Raw genomic sequence first — 19,901 nt, forward strand, 5'->3', positions numbered from 1 at the left:
ACAGGCCCTGTATTCCCTAATTATACGCGTGTGCACCTGCCGTCTCCTGTCACACTACGAGCGCCGATATGCCTAATAAGTGCGCTGGCAGGTCTTTGGAGCTTTTTCGGATGTGCTTGGGGTGATTTGAGCCCTTAAGGGCAGTAAAAGACATACATTAATTTTGTTTGAACTGCCCGATTTTTTTGGACGTTCTTGTGGTCCCTAAATAGTCCGAAAAATCGGAGGTTGACCGTACAACTGACGAAGAGGATGCTTCAAATGGTACATGGGGCGTACACACGGTGGAACGAGGACGAGAACAGAAAGGACCGACGCATTGAGGAATCATCGGGAAAGTAACTGTGCCGCCTCTTCTTTGAAGGAGCTTGATCTCAAAAAGCAAATTGTTGGCTGACACCAAGATGCAGGTGACCCTTATCCAAACCACAATAAACTCTGTAAAACAGTGAAATGTAACTCTGAGGCATTGTGCGTGTGTTGAGAGTATGTCAGGACAGTTGAGCTTGACTTTCCAGCTGCTGAGAGAACCTCAGTTGTGACAAAGTTTGGGCTTAATACCAATGAGCTTGCTATCACTTGATAGAAATAGCTCGTTTTCGAAAATACCCACCATTGTTGCTTAGTGGCTATGGTGTCAGACTGCTAAGCACCCGCCGCGGTTGCTCAGTGGCTATGGTGTTGGGCTACTGAGCACGAGGTCGCAGGATCGAATCCCGGCCACAGCAGCCGCATTTCGATGGGGGCGAAATGCGAAAACACCCGTGTACTTAGATTTAGGTGCACGTTAAAGAACCCCAGGTGGTGGAAATTTCCGGAGTCCTCCACTCCGGCGTGCCTCATAATCAGAAAGTGGTTTTGGCACGTAAAACCCCATAATTTAATTTAATTTTTTTTTAGGCTGCTAAGCACGAGGTTGCGGGATCGAATCCTGGCCATGGCGGCCGCATTACATTAAAAAACCCCAGGTGGTCCAAATTTTCAGAGTCCCTCACTATGGCATACCTCATAATCAGATCATGGTTTTGGCATGTAAAACCCCATAATTCTTCTTTTGAAAATATTTGCTTCTTTATGCATCTTTTTATTCGTATTTGAAAATAGACTATTTGCCATGGGTGTGACCATTTTTTTTTTCAAAGATATTTTATTCTCTGTGCATTTTACTAACCCCTCCCTTCAGTTTTCTATTTTTAATAAAATAAACACTACTCCTTACTATTTAAACTAGATTAAGTTGTTCTTTTTTATTTTTAAAATGCTTACTAGGGAGTGACAGCATTGGGCGACATGGTGTCAACCTGTCTTGGCATAAAATAAAGTTCTGTGTCACTCAGGGAATTTCGCAAAGGCACTCAGGGAAAACCTGGAAAACTCAGGGAATCCGAAAATGTCAACTTGGTGGACACCCTGAACGTAGAAGCAACATTAAAGCTCCTAAACAAAGCAGTAATTCATAGTAAAATATTTAGCGCGCACAATTGACAAGGACACAGTGAAGGGGGACACACACACTATATGTGCACTTGATTTTTAGCAAGAAAAATGGGCAAGGGTCTAATATGTGTTGCACAGTGGCGGCCGGTTTCATTGCTTTGCTGCATGGATGTCTAAGTCAGTTTCACCGCAATACAGCTGTGTTATGTGTCAAAGCATACAAACATCACGAATGCACGATTGTAAGCCAACCTATTTTTTAAGATTTGAAAATCTGTAGTGGGATGGTCGACTTACAATTGAAACCAAAACATGGCACCGTCAAAAAAGCGAGACCAACACGATATCAGGGGAGCTACAACATAGTTACAATTTTATGTTGGCTCTATGGCCCTACCCGTAGCTTTTCGCTATCCCGTGCATTTGTTTGCTTTTCAGAAGGGTTTCTCAACATTTTTGAGAGTATTGCAGGGCACACAACACTCATGGGGGAGGTGTTGATAGTTGATGGAAGTGCTGCTGTTCCATTCACAGCGGCACCTTCAGAACTGCGGCGCTTGCGGGGAGTATCAATAGTTCATGGAAGAGCAGACACCGCTCACATGCTTCTCTTTCCTTGTAGCTAGCTTGACGCGTTTGACTTGACTGCTGGCTATGTCATAGAATAAAGAACGACCTTTAGAGAAGGGAAACTGTACCTTCCACAGTGGTACTAAAATAAAAAGCGGCAGCGCATGGAACTTACCGGGGGGGCCGACAGATGGGGATACTGAAACGGGAAGCGGAAATGCATTTTTTAGTGCACTATCTAATATGGCCACTTTATACCTCACCCTGCTGACTTTGCGGCGTGCCTCAGCTGCCGCGTTTTAATTGCCAGGAGACTAAAGAGCCTCTACTGACGTCCCTACAAACAAGCCACAAGTGAGTGAACAGGATGTCCGACTTTATTGGCAAAATAAAAGCAGTACACCTTCTCACACAAGAGCAGAAATAAAATTTGCATGTCGATACCATGTGGATATCAACTTCGGTCCATGTACAGTCAAACCCAATTACAGTCAACGACTGAACTTTTGGACGCCCAAATTTTCGGACATGCGTGATATTTCAGACGTTTTCACGGCACCGCCACGAGCCCCATAGAATCAATGTATAAGGACATCTGAAAATTTGGACGCTCGAACCCCCCGCCATACAATTTTCCGGACTTTTTGATGCGACGGAAGGTACTTTGGCTCCTCGCACAGCGCCCTTGCGAAGGAAATTGACTTGCAGCCGAAGCGTATCACCGCTTTGAACCACAACTAGCCGGATCTAGCCGTCACACAGCGATTAGGTCTGGCCACGCTGGCTATGTTCATCGCCACATTTCGCCCCCGGCTAGGGTGGCTAGAAGAGGAGGTGTGAATACCGGTGGTGAAAACGTGACCCCACAGCGCACCGATGCCGCGGGGCGGCGCTGTTGACCGAGGCGCGGGAAGCAGGCAGCCGAAATGAGCGCCTCGCCAGCATCGCGTCGGCTGCATGTCTAGCAGCGAAGTGAAAGTGAGCCTGTTTCGAGTATCGCGCGCTTTCTGCGAGCGTCAAAGAATGAATCTTTATCATGAAAATGATGTTATGTCAGCCCACATTATTACTCCTGTGAAATTTTACGGGCCCAGTTCGCACTGTATCGAGATTCAAATGCGTTTTGTCTGTGCACATTTCGTGAAGCGGCAAAGGGTGTTAAGGGCTAGTGGGGGGCTTCGAAATAATTTCGACCACTTCGGGTTCTTTAACGCGCACTGGCATCATACGGCATACGGGCGCCTTGCATTTCGCCTCTCTGAAAATGCGACCGTCGTCCTCGAGATCAGCAGTCAATCACCCTATGCCTGACGCACGCATAGTAGTCAATCACCCTATGCAATCACCCTATGACGTAGTCACGTGCAGTAGTCAATCACCCTGTGCATATCAGGTAATGTCTGCAGATTGAGAGACATTATCTGATAATTCGTCTCGACGTATTTACAAACCACTTTCTGCCTGCACTTGTTTCTGTCTGACCTGCACTACAGGTCTACAAGTGCAGACTTCCTGTCTGCACTTGTAGACCTGTAGCATGTCATTTTGACGCTCATATAAGGAATTTCCCATGATTGCGGACAGTGATCGAAGCAACAGATCAGGTCATAAAGTCGTTTATTTACAAGTGAGGAAAAAAATTGTCATAACTTTACAACACACAAGGTTTCACTGTTTTCCGTTTCTTCTCGCTGCCCTGCTGATTGACACCTTTAAGCAAAAAGTGAATCCTTGTGTGGCAATAATAACGTATAACTGAGGCTGTGAGGGTAGCAGAATGGTCCAGGCGACCAATTTTTGGCACATCACGAATTAACTGCAAGATTTCGGCCACAGCTTTGGCATGCAAGCGTGTTACACTGAATGAACGAGCGAGTTTCTTTTCAAGGGCATTGAGCAGCTTATAGATCGATTCTGAGCGATATAAAATGCCCCCAAGGTCCCGCTCTTTGGATGCCTCTGATGGAAGTTCTCTGGGGATATTGCCTTTATCACTAAGACATGCTGCTTTGCAGTCTTCACAATGTGTGGGCAAAACACGCCTTCTCGCCACATAACCTGCAATGTAATAAACTAGCCGTGCGTCGCTGCGGTGCTCTACATAACTTTGGTGGTCCAAATGCCACTTGCACGCCATCAGTTGGCAGAACCTTCACGCTGTCTTCACTGTGGCTTTCTTGTTCAGCCAGCACCTCTCTAACAGATAACAATAACTCCAGGACATCCGACGACACATTTCCGTCCTTGGGGCTCCTTGCTTGGCTGTAGAAGCTTAGACACGTGGATGTGCACAAGCGACATTTGTTACATAAGCATGCCGAACTTCTGCAAAACATAGGTGCTATTTACCAAGCTTGCACGTACGTATACATACCTTATGACTAGAATGAATTGAGCTGAGGTAGGATGATTGTTTGCCCCACTCGCTTGTCTCACAAATTAACGCCAAAACATTGCTCTAGGCGGTCTTGGCTCAGTTTCGAAGTCATCATGTACATGAAGTCAGCGTTTTCTGCAAGGTACTTTAGAAGGTGTTTTGTTGAATGGATGGTCATCCTCAGCCCCTCTGAAGTACTGTTACTAAGAAAGCCGAGCCCTTGAGCCTCCCATTCATCAAGAAACGGAAGAATTTCAAGGGTGGCCTCTTTCTTGCTGCCCCGTCTGAAATACCAAAGACAACAATCATGCACCATTTTGAGAGAAAAACTATGTTAAAATAACCTCATGACTTCTGCAGGGAACCTCGATGTCATAGCTTCAATGAGCCTGGCCTGGCCTTTGGGATCGCTCGATCCCGTTTGGCAGACGTTTGTTTGCAGGCAGGGGCACGGAAGAGATACTTTTTCTGAGGTTTTCCTGCACCCATTATCACATCCGGGCACAAAGCGCCAACGCTCAGTCTTCTTTTTCGCTGCCGACTGCATCTCGCCCTCAAATGACAGATTGTCGCGAGGAACACTCCAAAAGAGGCGACGAGACCAACTGACAGCAGAGGCATGGAGGCGCAGGCCAGCGCGGCCATAGAATAACGAACGAGCGGCTACGAGTACCCCGCCGCGAGCGGCAGCGACACATTCCCCCTGGTGGCATAGGTGCGCAAGATGGTCACGCGCGCCCGAAGGAAAGCGCCACCGGTATTCACACCTCCCCTTCTAGCCACCCTACCCCGGCGGAGTTTCCGGAGCGGCGCCATTTCGTTTGTTTGCGCAGGCCACGTTTTGGCTAGCGTGGTGCGTGGTTGTGCTGTTGTGTCAAGTGTGCTCTTTTGAACAGTTTATTGACGCTGACAATGAGCTCGACTTCTGCGCAGAACTGACGGACGAGGAAATAGTCCGTCAGGTTGTGGGAGATTCAGAAGAGTCTGATGTTGAAAATGAGGAGCCAATGCCTGCGCTGCCTACATGCACTGAGTTGACGCGAGCACTGTTGACACTTTCATCAGTGTACAGTGCTGACATGACCCTTGCTCAGATCGAGGCGAATATGATCGCATCCAACCGGAACGCCATCCAAACAACAATCGACAAGTTCTTCAAGCCACTGCAGCAATAACACTGGCTGCCCGACGATGCACGTGTACATAATAAACTGGCAGTCAGCTGCATTCAGAGTTTTTGAACGCCTCTTTTTTATAGCCACTTCACTGATGCTTTGGCAGGGTTTCGGAAGCCTGATACTTTTCCCTTTACCTCTAGATCCGAGAAAAAAAGAAATAATGTGAGTTTTTTTGCATGCATTCATTTTTTCGGATTGCCTGAATTTTCTGACATTTTTACGTTCTCTAGAGGTTCCGAAAAATTGGTCGTTGACTGTATAAGTAAATGTTCATATCATCTGCTACAAACAAATGACATGTATCTTAAGGCTAGCAAGCCAACACAGTATATATCAAACATATCTTTTTCTGAACCAGGTGTTGTTTACCTTGTAGTAGCAGCCAAAGTCCGCACAATGGCCTTGTTGTAGCAGGCAGCAGCTTCTCTTTAGTGCATGGAATATGCTACTTTATACTGGTGCCGTCCTCATTACTGCATGTCTGGAACCGAAATTTTGATTGCATCAGAAAGTGAAAAAGCACAATTTTGCAATATGAAATGCGAAAAGGTGTGAGATATACATTGTAATGCTTTGTGACTACAGAACACATGCAAATGTACTGTTTGTTCTAGGGTGCTTAAGCAGCATGGTAAATAAATATTTCTACTCTCCATAAAGTTGATACCTGCCCAACTACAATGCATGTCAACACCTTAAATATTACGAATATCACAATGAGAACATTTGTGCGCTCACTTATACACTAGCAGAGATCACACCGCTGGTTTCACAAGCAAATGCATGAAAGACATGAAGCTATTAGAAATGATGCATTCTTTTTCTGCATGAACATGATGCACCACTTCACTAATGCAAAAATAAATGTTCTCAGGTAAACCAAACAACAGCAAGAACATTTGGAACCAACAGGTACGAAATATTGGTGAATTATCATGCGTGCGACTGTTTAATGCATTAAATTCAGTACTTTAGCTTCAGTTTATCAAAGGGCTATTTGGTTTTGTGGACGAAAGAAGTTGCTGGAGGAATTGGAATTAGATATGGATATTGCATTATTTTTCATTTGTTAACTACAAAAGGCTCATGTACAGTTTGCATGAAATCAGTAACTAGGCTAGCCCTGCACCATAAGAGGCGGCTAGAAAAGGCAACTTCACACAACCGGCCTACTCCACAATTCTCAAACATGAAAAACCAATCAAATCAATTTTGCTTTCTCTTCAAACGGCAGATGACATACATGAGGACAGGGAAAACAGGGGAAAGGCGGGAGATAGAAATTCAAGACGATGAGGAAAATGAGAACTAGGTTAAAGCAGGAGCTAACGTTTCGACAAGTTGACTTGTTTTCTTCAAGGCGACATATGCCTTCCTCGACACAGTATATATAGGTGGGGTTCTTCTAAAGGGGAGTGGGTGTAAGGCGGGTGGGTGCGGCAACGAGCGAAGGTGTGTTAGCGTGTTGAATTGACAATAAATGAATGACGTGCAAAGGCCAGGGGCCCGGCCGTCTGTCAATCACATGTCAATGCTCGCGTGTTAGCCAGTGCATCAACGGCGTCTGACACGTCGGCTGGGAAAAAAGAAAGGGGGGGGGAAGGGAGAAAAAAAAACCTAGGAAACCAAACTAAGTGTTGTTGCCTATTGTTTGAAATTTATCATAGCGAATAGATTCTAAAGCTCCCTTTGAAACGTTTATGCCTGTTGGTTGCAATGTCTTGAACTTATGGATAAGGTATGATTCTCTGTATTTTCTTTCTCGTTCAGAACGAAAATTTCACTGTAAGATGTAGAGTTTAAGTTCATCAAAGTTATGTCCTGGTTGGTTGAAATGCTCGGCGACGGCTTTGAGAAGCTTTTTAGCTGTGTCCGCGTGATGTCCATTTAATCTGACGTACATTGATTGACCTGTTTCACCGATATATTGTTTCTTACAGAAGGAACATTCAAGCATATAAATCACGTCCGAACTTGTACAAGTGAAGCTAGATTTGACTTCGTGTGTATAACTATTTGCAGTGCTTTTAATTTTAATGTCACTGAAGGTGCCTGCAGGTTTTGCACATGGGGCGACAACATGCTTTTATTACGGGGGAATGCTGTTGGATGACTTTTGCGTGCACTAACATGTCTTTAAAGTTCCTCTTGCGGCGGTAGGTAACCCTAGGTACATCCGGGAATGCTTTTCTCAGACGCTTGCTACTTGATAATATTGGGTGGTATTTTTGTAGGATGTTGTTTATGTTTGGGAGTGCATTAGAATATTTTGTTTTAAAGGCCGGCAGTCTGTTTTGTTTGTTTATTTATACTGTCAGTCCAAGGATGGACCATTACAGGAGTGGATAGAAATACAATAAAAGATACAAAATATCGGTACATGTAGAACAAAGAACAATACAAATAGCAGAATCTGTAAAAAGTGACATGCAGTGATCAAAGACAAAACACTCGCAGTATGCGCATCAGAAACAAATGCTATGATGAAGTCATATCCGGAAAAATAAGATTCTCCAAACCAGCAGTAAAAGCACTGACAGAGGAACATGTGACAAGTGGATTGGGTAATTCGTTCCATTCTTTGATCGCCCTAGGAAAAAAACTATACTTGAATATATCATTCCGTGTAACTGGCGGGTGTATGTATAAACTGTGCTTGTGTCTGGAGCGTTGATCTGGTGAAATTATACAGAAATCAGTGAAATTAAGTTTAACCTGGTTATGAACAATTGGGTATAAAAATTTCAGTCGGTCAAACTTAGTCCTTAGTTCTAAAGAGGAGAGGTTTGCACGTCTGCATAGTTCAGTAGAAGAGCGCATGCGCTGATACTTATTAAATATGAATCTGGAGGCGAGTCGTTGAACTCTGTTCAGTTTATGACGATTAGTTACAGTGTGCGGGTCCCATACAATGTTAGCGTATTCAATAATTGGCCTTACTAATACCTTATATGCCAAACTTTTCACTTCAGGAGTTGCGCTGTACAGTCTTCGCCTGAGACCCCATAAGACTTTATTTGCCCTGCTACACAGGATTGATATGCACATTCCATCTCAAATCTTGAGTAAATATTAGTCCGAGATATTTATATTCTGTTACTCTCTTTAGTTCCTGTGGACCTATGCTGTATTTGTACCGCAAAGTCATCTTCTTTCTTGCTATGGTCATGCAAACTGATTTTACTGGATTCAGTGACATTTGCCATTCATTACACCATTTGATTATTCTTTGTAAATTGTTGTTAAGTTCTAACTGGTCACTTAAAGATTCGATCCTATTGTAAATGACGCAGTCGTCTGCAAACAACCTTAGTGGAACACTTATATCAGAAGGCAAATCATTAATAAATATAAGAAATAAAAGAGGACCCAGGACACTGCCTTGGGGTACTCCAGACAAAACTGGTTTGGGCATGGATTTAATTTTATTTATTTCAACATACTGCTTACGAGACTGAAGGTAGGATTTAAGCCACTTAGTAATATTTGTATTTATAAATATTTCATTCATATTTAAGAGGAGTTTAGGATGTGATACTTTGTCGAACGCTTTGGCGAAGTCTAAAAAAATTAGGTCGACCTGTCCTCGGCAATTTAATGTTTGTGAAAGATAGTGAACGGTTTGAACAAGCTGCGTTATTGTAGACAACCTCTTGCGAAAACCATGTTGTGCTGGTGATAATAACTTGTAAGCTTCCAGGTAATTTGACAGATGTTTACAAACTATATGCTCAAGTAGTTTGGAGCAGGTACTCGTAAGAGAAATAGGCCTGTAGTTTCCTACCTCAGATGTGCTCCCACTTTGTGAACTGGAATTATTTTAGCTTGCTTCCAGGCTGTAGGAAATGTTCCCTGGGGGAGCGAAGATTGAAAGACTATGGTAAGATATTTAGCAACCCACGGAGCATACCTATATAGGAACTCATTCGGTATGCCGTCGGGGCCGGGGGATTTCTTAATATTAATGCGCAGAAGAAGGTTCAGGACTCCTGCCTCGTTGATGAGAAGGTCAGATGCTAAAGGGCGGTCAGAGGTGTCATGAAAGTACGGAAGTGTGCCATCATCATTGGTGAACACGGAGGAAAAAAAGGAATTGAAATTTTCTGTACGTTCTTGGTTAATCCTTTCATCCTCGCCTTTGTGTTGTTTTTTAGAAGGGTTCACATATCTCCAAAATTTACTAGGTGCATTATGAAGGAAATTTTTCAGTGTGACATTAAAGAATCTCTCCTTGGATTCCTTGATCAGACGGTTTAAGTCGAGCCTCATGTTATGAAGCAAAGTCTTGTTTTGGGCGCTAAGATCTCGAGAACAAGCTTTTTGTTTCCTTTTTATCCTTCGTTTGACATGTATTATTTTCCTTGTAATCCATGGGTTATTTCGTTTACATTTTTTGACGCCTATAGGGATAAAACGCATAGTGCAATGCATCGTAACCTTGGAAAAAAAGTCCCAGAGATCGTCAGTGCCACCATTAAATTCATAAACAGACATAAAGTTATCAAACGACCTTTCAAGGTAATCCAAGACACTAACATCATCAGCAGCTTGAAAGTTTAGATATTGGATGCTTGAATCCTGGTGTAAAGGGTACGATGACATGTTCAAGGACAGAATAACCATTTTGTGGTCAGATAGCCCTTCATCAACAAGACAGTCAATCACATGCGGTGTGAAAGCATTTGAGATTAATATAAGATCAAGTACAGATGACGTTGTTGCACACACCCTAGTATATTGGCTAACAAGCTGGGTTAAGTTGTAGGAATATATTAAATCCAAAAACAACTCGGAAGATGTAACATCAGTGTCACCGGCTACATATGAATCCCAATCAATAGCCAGGAGATTAAAATCCCCTAGTAACAGTATGCTATCTTGCTCTTTCACATGCGTTTCCATGAATTCTCTTAGCAGCTTAATGTGTTCTACTCAGGAGTTCGGAGGCCTGTATACCGCTCCGATGAATACAGTGCGATTATTCAATTTTGTAGTAATCCATACAGCCTCAATATTTCCTGGTACTTCTAAAGTGGAAAATATAATATTTTGTTTCACCAAAACGGCCACGCCTCCACCTCTTCCATCCCTATCCCTCCTAACCAGCGAATATCCGGGTGGCGCGATTTCGCTATCGAGTATAATTTTATGCAACCAGGTTTCAGTGATTACAGCAATGTCAGGAGTGTGATCAATAACTAGAGCTTCAAGCGCATGCGCCTTGTTTATCAGGCTTCTTGCAGTTACGTTGATTATTTTGAAACCAGCATGTTGGCCCTGCATGCGTCAATTATCAGTTGCTCCTGTATCAGTTCGCAGTTTGCACCTTTCCTCGCGTTCTTCATTCCAGCTGTACAGCGTATTGTTTACATTTAATTTATCAAAAAGCAGCTTTACCTTCTTTCCTGCCATCTTCTCCTCACTTGCCAAGGCCCATAGCTTTTTTCTTATACCCTGTACTCTTTTAGAGAAATCTTCGCTTACGCTGTAATCCGTGTCTTTCAGTTTTGTGCAGTTCTGCAAAACTTTCATTTTATCCCTATACATAGTCTGCCACCCTCAGGATGACTGGTCGAGTTCTACAAGAAATCTTCTTGCCTAGCCTATGAATTCGTTCGATAGAAGATACATTTACTTTCAGAGTAGCGCTGAAGATTCCGTCTATTACTTTGCTTAATAGGGTCTCTTCGTTTTCATGGTCCTCTTCTTTAATTCCTCTAATGATAAGATTATTTCGTCGTGAACGATTATCCAGATCATCCAGATGTTTGACCAGAGTAGATGATTTAACGCTGTGGTCAGCTACAATTCCTTCAAGAGTTGCGAGCCTGTTCCGAGTCTCGTCTAAGCTTTGTACCTTACTCTCGATAAGAAGAAGCCGGTTCTGCATGTCTAGGATTCTTGTTTCAAACGAGTCTCGCTTGTCTTGAACCGCAGTGAGTTTAGACAAAATGTCTTTCTGGTTTTGGAGCATTTCCCTGCTCATTACTTCTGTTATTGGTCCAGGATTTTTCTCCACGTCCCCAGAGAGACTCAACAACAGGCCCGCAATAGAAAAACAGTTGCATATACATTCAACGACAGCCTGTGGACACGGCAGCACTATAAGACCAAGAACATCACTACGGAAGCCATTTTTTCGGTCACCAAGCTGCATGAACAGCGGCACGTCAGGCGACATCGTCACGGCAGTGCTGCCGTGTCCACTGAAGCTGGTAGGCGATGGGCATGCTTTTATAGCATACAGCTGATCCCTTCTAGGTATGCGTCCTGACGTCATCGTGCCCCCAGATGGTGAGCCGAAAAGACCATCCATGTGTCGATGCCCCTGGATACAGGAGAGGTCAGCAAATTGGCCGAAGTATCCGCCCACGCAGAAGTGTCGCGGCAGGCCAACATCGTAGCGAAGCGTGATGTTTCCAGCGTCGAAGGGTTTCGCAGCGCCTCCAGCGATGAAACTAAGGCACGCGCAGAGAACCTGCATGAACAGCGGCACGTCAGGCGACATCGTCACGGCAGTGCTGCCGTGTCCACTGAAGCTGGTAGGCGATGGGCATGCTTTTATAGCATACAGCTGATCCCTTCTAGGTATGCGTCCTGACGTCATCGTGCCCCCAGATGGTGAGCCGAAAAGACCATCCATGTGTCGATGCCCCTGGATACCGGAGAGGTCAGCAAATTGGCCGAAGTATCCGCCCACGCAGAAGTGTCGCGGCAGGCCAACATCGTAGCGAAGCGTGATGTTTCCAGCGTCGAAGGGTTTCGCAGCGCCTCCAGCGATGAAACTAAGGCACGCGCAGAGAACCTGCATGAACAGCGGCACGTCAGGCGACATCGTCACGGCAGTGCTGCCGTGTCCACTGAAGCTGGTAGGCGATGGGCATGCTTTTATAGCATACAGCTGATCCCTTCTAGGTATGCGTCCTGACGTCATCGTGCCCCCAGATGGTGAGCCGAAAAGACCATCCACGTGTCAATGCCCCCGGATACCGGTGAAGTCAGCAAATTGCCCGAAGTATCCGCTCACGCAGAAGTGTCGCGGCAGGCCAGCATCGTAGCGAAGCGTGATGTTTCCAGTGTCGAAGGGTTTCGCAGCACCTCCAGCAATGAAACTAAGGCACGCGCAGAGAACCTGCATGAACAGCGGCACGTCAGGCGGCATCGTCACGGCAGTGCTGCCGTGTCCACATCGTCTGTCAGATTCTGGTGTGGGCTGTTTCTTTGCCAATTCCGACTGTCTCTCCAATCTTGACGTGGCATCATAAGCTTTATCGAGAGCAACTTGGGGATAGTTCCTTTCTGCTAGCGCTGTTTTAAGGTCATTTAGGTGGTGGATATAATCGTGGTCTTCACCGCAGATTCTTCTTATACGTTTCGCTTGTCCGAAAAGAATTCCTTGCTTGCACTGTCACGGGTGATGACTGTTGTAGTCTAAATATTGCTGACTATCCGCGAGCTTCCGGTAAACTGTCGTTTTCAGTTTTCCGTTTTCTATGTGGACAGTCATGCCCAGGAAGTTGATCTGACTAGGAGAATGGTGAGCAGTAATTTTAATACTCGGGTTAAAGCGATTGAAATGGCTAAATAAGTTGGTTAACGTGCTTGTGCCGTGTTCCCACGTTATAAATATGTCGTCACTGTAACGAAGACAGGTGTAGGGTTTTAAAGGGTAGGATTTCAACAGGTCTGCTTCAAGCTGTCCCATGAAAATGTTCGCATACGTGGGAGTGAATGGTGTACCCATACTAGTGCCGAAAGTTTGCGGGTAGTGAATAGAATCGAATTCGAAATACTAGTTGAGCATGAGAACTAACCTAAGGAGCAACAGGTAAACTTCAGGAGCGTGCGCTTGGGGATTGATTGCGAGGGATTTAGAAATGGCTTCAATTCCTTCGCTCATGGGTATGTTGCTGTAAAGGGCAGAAACATCCAAAGTGACTAGAATAGCGCGGTCGGAAAGCATTTGCTTGGCGTTGATGCCGTCGATAATTCGAAGGAAGTGCGGCGTGTCTTGAACAAAAGATGGGAGGGTGGTGGGGATGTTTGACAGGTGGTGATTTAAGAATTTAGATAGTGACTCAGTAGTTAGACCGACCTGGGAATTCTGCTGTAAATATTTCTTCGACCGGAAATTGATGTGTTTTAGGAAGGAAATAAAAGCGGCTTCTTTTTTTTCTTGTGCATCATGAAGCAATATTCACACACCGATGTAGTGCCAGCTAACACACGGGCGTTGGCACGTGATTGTCAGATGGCCAGGCCCCTGGCCTTTGCACAGCATTCCTTTATTCTCAATTCGACGAGCTAACACACCTTCGCCAAGCTTGTGGCGTACGTCGCTGAAATGCGTGATCAATCCCTGCCAGTGAAGTGCAACATGGTCATGAAACAAGCCCGGATCTTCGCCTATTAAGGACCTGCTCCACTGTGAGTACGAGTGGCTGGCGGCAGATGACAGCGAACTTACGCCAACCGGACCTGTCAAAAGAGCCTCCCTGACAGCTGCGTGTGGTTGTGTGCATTCGGCGTTGGCTGCTGTTCCATAAGATGTCGTGGTCTGGTCGTTTGCCAAATGTGGAATTTCGCTGGACAACGATGCGCTGTGGGACTGTAGCAGCGATGACAATGGCAGCACTAGTGAAGACGAATAGTCCAGTGACCATGTCAGCTACTAATAAATTTTCGTTATCGAATGCGCCCTCGGGTATGCTCTTTTTTTTCCCTGTCACGCATAATATGGGGGGGTCGGCTTACATTTGAGTTGACTTACAATCGTGTAAATACGGTATTTTATTTTAGGTTTGTTGGGAGAAAAAAAAGGGGGTGGGGGCATGTGTTAGAAGTGGGTAAATGCTGTTATTGTTTGGGGCTGACAATAGGCGTTTTCCAAGGCAGATTTGACGTGTCTTCAGCGTATTCTCTGTCCGCTAAGCTCTGCCGTTACAGATGCTGCCATTAAAGGATCACTTGGGGTTACCATAGAGGTCATGCTCATGCTTGCTGAACATTCAAGTCCAAATTATCTGGCAAATGCCAATTTCAGGATCGAAATAAAAAAAAAAATTTTTGTACTCTTGGGAATGCATGGGCGCTGACCACCATCTTCGGTTGGGATCAAACTAGCCATAAAATCAAATTAACTGCAGTTGAATTAACAGAAGTCTTCTGTACTTGTAGTTTGTTAAAGACATTGAGCCTGATTATTCAGAAGTCAGTAATTTTGATGGCTTTTGCTTGTTAGAACTAGAAACGGTATTAAAGGAGGGTGCAGGCACAAGCTTGAAGACTGCTTTTAAGTTGCAGTTGACTGTAGTGAGTGAAGGGGCTCAGTGACAAGGAGACCAAAAGAACCATATACAGTGCTAAAGAGCGGGCACGTCCTGTGCTACCGGGGCTTAGCGGAGAGACGAGAACTAGGAGTCGGATTCCTGATTAATAAGGATATAACTGGTAACATACAGGAATTCTATAGCATTAATGAGAGGGTGGCAGGTCTCGTTGTCAAACTTAACAAGAGGTACAAATTGAAGGTCGTACAGGTCTACGCGCCTACTTCCAGTCATGATGACCAGGAAGTCGAAAGCTTCTATGAAGACGTGGAATCGGCGATGGGTGAAGTCGAAGCAAAATACACTGTACTGATGGGCGACTTCAATGCCACGGTAGGCAAGAAGCAGGCTGGTAACAAGTCAGCGGGGGAATATGGCATAGGCTCTAGGCATAGCAGGGGAGAGTTATTAGTAGAGTTTACAGAACAGAATAATATGCGGATAATGAATACGTTCTTCTGCAAGCAGGATAGTCGAAAGTGGACGTGGAGGAGCCCGAAGGGTGAGACTAGAAATGAAGTAGAATTCATACTCTGCACTAACCCTGGCATCATACAAGATGTGGACGTGCTCGACAAGGTGCACTGCAGTGACCATAGGATGGTAAGATGTCGAATTAGCCTAGACTTGAGGAGGGAACTGAAGAAACTGGTACATAAGAAGCCGATCAATGAGCTAGCGGTAAGAGGGAAAATAGAGGAATTCCAGTTCAAGCTACAGAACGGGTATTCGGCTTCAACTCAAGAAGAGGACCTTAGTGTTGAAGCAATGAACGACAATCTTATGGGCATCATTAAGGAGTGTGCAACAGAAGTCAGTGGTAACTCCGTTAGACAGGATACCAGTAAGCTATCGCAGGAGACGAAAGATCTGATCAAGAAACGTCAATGTATGAAAGCCTCTAACCCTACAGCTAGAATAGAACTGGCAGATCTTTCGAAGTTAATGAACAAACGTAAGACAGCAGATATAAGGAAGTATAAAATGGATAGAATTCAACATGCTCTCAGGAACGAAGGAAGCCTAAAAGCAGTGAAGAAGAAACTAGGAATAGGCAAGAATCAGATGTATGCGTTAAGAGACAAAGCCGGCAATATCATTACTAATATGGATGAGATAGTTCAAGTGGCTGAGGAGTTCTATAGAGATTTATACAGTACCAGTGGCACCCACGATGATAATGGAAGAGAGAATAGTCTAGAGGAATTTGGCATCCCACAAGTAATGCCGGAAGAAGTAAAGAAAGCCTTGGGAGCTATGCATGCAAAGGGGGAAGGCAGCCGAGGAGGATCAGGTAACTGCAGATTTGTTGAAGGATGGTGGGCGGATTGTTATAGAAAAACTGGCCACCCTGTATACGCAATGCCTCATGACCTCGAGCGTGCCGGAATCTTGGAAGAACGCTAACATAATCCTAATCCATAAGAAAGGGGACGCCAAAGACCTGAAAAATTGCAGACCGATCAGCTTACTGTCCGTTGCCTGCAAAGTATTTCCTAAGGTAATCGCAAATAGAATCAGGAACACCTTAGACTTCTGTCAACCAAAGGACCAGGCAGGATTCCGTAACGGCTACTCAACAATAGACCATATTCACACTATTAATCAGGTGATAGAGAAATGCGCAGAATATAACCAACCCTTATATATAGCTTTCATTGATTACGAGAAAGTGTTTGATTCAGTCGAAGCCTCAGGAGTCATGCAGGCATTACGGAATCAGGGTGTAGACGAGCTGTATGTAAAAATACTGAAAGATATCTACAGTGGCTCCACAGCCACCGTAGTCCTCCATAAAGAAAGCAACAATATCCCAATAAAGAAGGGCGTCAGACAGGGAGAGACGATTTCTCCAATGCTATTCACAGCGTGTTTACAGGAGGCATAGAGTTTCTCACTATATTACCTAGAGGGAAATCTGGCGCTGCTGTGCTGTGATACGCGTAGGAATGCCGGTATATTGTGACTTCGGATTGGCATCGTTCTCGAAGAGCCAGGCAAGCACCGTTCCGTCTGTCACAATGACTCATTTTCTACTAAAGCTGCACATAAAAAGCTGTTTTAGCTTTATTATTACACAAAAACGTTTTGTTTAACTATGAGAACTTGCTATTGCATGTACAATTATGTGATATGTAAAGAGTATCAGCGGGCCGTTAAAGTTGGAGGACAGACGACAAGATTTGAAGAAGAAGAAGAGGTTATTTCACCACATAAGTACACTGATATATACAAAGCGGTAGGGATGGCAGGATAAAAGCTGCATAACGGCAGCTTGACTAGTCCCACCTCCCCATGAACAACAGGCAGCAACATGGCAAGATATTCGTAGTATATACTTGTGGCAGGGTCAATATATACATATTGTCACGTGGTCGTGACGTCAAAGGACACAGTAGCAATACTGTGAAAGGCAAAAACTAGCTTTTATTGGGCGAACCTGTGCCCACAAAACAGGCTACACTTAAAGCACAACGAGATCGGCGAACACAGTCGGCGATCGTCGAAAATCTGATCAGCGGGTCAAGCGCGTCGGCTTTTAAAGAACAGTCGTCGAATGTTCCAGACTAATCGTTCGGAACCACGTGCCTTCCACAAAGTTCTACACCATTCGCGTCAAGTGATGAAATCAGATAACATAAGGTTCGGCGACAACAGACAGCGGATAGAAGCATCGATAACGTTCCAGAAACTTCGGATACATGGAGGCGCGTCCCACGCTCTGCGATTACATTTGTTAGGCGGCGAAACGTGGTTGCCCGATAAAGATAAGTACACGTGTCAATATTCACAGACGCATATATATACACACACACACACACACACACACACACACATATATATATATATATATATATATATATATATATATATATATATATATATATACACATACATACACATACACACATGCATATATGCATACATGTATGCAAGAAAACCAGAAATGACAACTTAGAAATAGCAAAGAAATACTTTTCAACTGACAAACCAAAAAGTTAGTTATTCACAGAAATTTTTGCAGTAATGTGCTCTGGGATATATGGCGTATGTTTACATCATTTAGACTATATTTGTTAAGTGTAGAGGGAAGACAGTAGGAGAGTGCTTGAAGGCCATAGTTAGTCCGAGGGCGCGGGACTTCCCTGTGTTCCGTATATCGATTTAGGCGAAAAGAAGGATTCCGCTGCAAGTTCGTGATGTTTATGATATGATTAGTACCCTTAATCATGTCACGTTTAAAAGAACACATAAGTTGATACTCGTAAAGGTGGTCTACACGTAAAATCTTGAACTTCCGGAATATGTCACGCGTATGTTCATTGTAAGGTAAGCCTGAAATAGCACGTAAGGCATTCTTTTGAACTGAAACTAAGTTACCTAATGATTTCTTAGTACTATTTGACCAGACCAGGTTACAATAGCGCAGGTGAGAAGCAAATAGTGCGTCATAAACCATAAGTTTCTGTGGTATTGGTAGTAGCCTCTGGCATCTGCGCAACATACCTAACGCTTTACTAAGTTTATTTCGTAAGTAATCGGTGTGGCATCAATTCATGAAAGATAACACCCAATGTTTTTGCTGTAGCGGAAAGTTCTATATTTGTGTCATTGAGTGTGAGGCATTGGGTGAGATCACAAGGCGTGGACTTCGCTCTAAAGAGGACCGCTTTTGTCTTGGAGCTGTTTAACTGGAGAGAATTTTTTACAGACCAGTTATATATCTTGTGAAGTATTTCATTTGCAAAATTGATGAGTTGATCCTCCTTAGTTCCTTAAAAGAATAAACTAGTATCATCTGCATAAATAATATAGTTAATCGAAACATCAGTACTAACAATGTCATTTATATAAATGATAAATAGAAGTGGTCCCAATATGCTACCTTGAGGCACACCTTGCTTAATAAGTTTAAACAAAGATAATTTTCTATTTATTGGTACGCATTGCCTTCTGTTGGTTATGTAACTTCTAATTAAATCTAGAACTATTCCGCGTGAACCATAACAATTCAATTTTTTGAATAGTGTTCCATGGTTAATTCTGTCAAAAGCTTTTGAGAAATCAAGGAATACTCCCAATGTTAGTTTCCTCGCCTCTATATTTTTCAAAATTAGTTCCTTTTGTTTAAGAAGAGTTTCAGTCGAGCAGCCTGACTTGAAGCCATATTGACATGGTGTTAAAACAGAATACTCATTAAAAAAGGCAGTCATCCTAAGGAGAATAATTTTTTCTAAACCTTTTGAAAACAGTGGAAGAATTGAGATTGGTCTATAGTTACTTAAGTTTTCCCTTTCTCCGCCTTTGTACACCAATGCTACCCTTGCAATTTTCATCTGTTGAGGAAAAATGCCAGAGGTTAGGGAGATGTTGTAAATGGGAGTGAGGCAAGGGGTGAGCAGGTCAATAACTTGCGCTCCATTTGCACTCCATTGCGCTCCATTTGAAATAATAAATGCGCTCCATTTGAAATAGTTTGTCGTCTGTTCTTGCTTTCCTTCCCTTCGTCATGCATTGTAGGTGAGTAAAGATGTAATTTGCGTGAACGGAAACATTTCATGAAGATTTTACTTTAAGAACGCGTTATTTGTGTGGCCATACCCACGTTTTAGACGAAGCCTCTTACAACACCAGCCAACACAAGCCTCGCAGACTCATATAGCATCATTCCCGTGATGGCACGGCGCCCCTTAAGAAACTCCCATAGACGGTGGCACCAGATTTTTCTCTAGGTGTTATAGTGAGAAACTCTATGACAGGAGGTATTCAGAGACCTGGATTGTGAAGAATTGGGGTTAAGAGTTAATGGAGAATACCTTAGTAACTTGCGATTCGCTGATGATATTGCCTTGCTTAGTAACTCAGGGGACCAATCTGCCTCTTTCATTTTCCTGTGCTGCCCTCTGCCGCACGCCGCTGAAAACGTTTTGGAAGGGTCCCGGGGCTCTCGCCGGTTGATTTGCATAGCTGCACCCACGTTGAGTGCGCGTCGGTTGTGCGCTTCGCAGA

General features: G+C 44.0%; 1 protein-coding gene and 1 pseudogene across 3 annotated transcripts in view; one reads left to right on the plus strand and one right to left on the minus strand.

Moving 5' to 3' along the window:
• The window catches only part of LOC126518482 (solute carrier family 53 member 1), a 400,674-nt gene that overhangs the window by 218,355 nt on the left and 162,418 nt on the right, over window positions 1-19,901 (plus strand). The gene's annotated exons all lie outside the window — the stretch shown is intronic.
• Window positions 10,849-12,496, minus strand: LOC140215527 (uncharacterized; annotated as a pseudogene).

The sequence above is a fragment of the Dermacentor andersoni genome, chromosome 1 (assembly GCF_023375885.2).
Source record: "Dermacentor andersoni chromosome 1, qqDerAnde1_hic_scaffold, whole genome shotgun sequence".
Lineage (NCBI taxonomy): Eukaryota > Metazoa > Arthropoda > Arachnida > Ixodida > Ixodidae > Dermacentor > Dermacentor andersoni.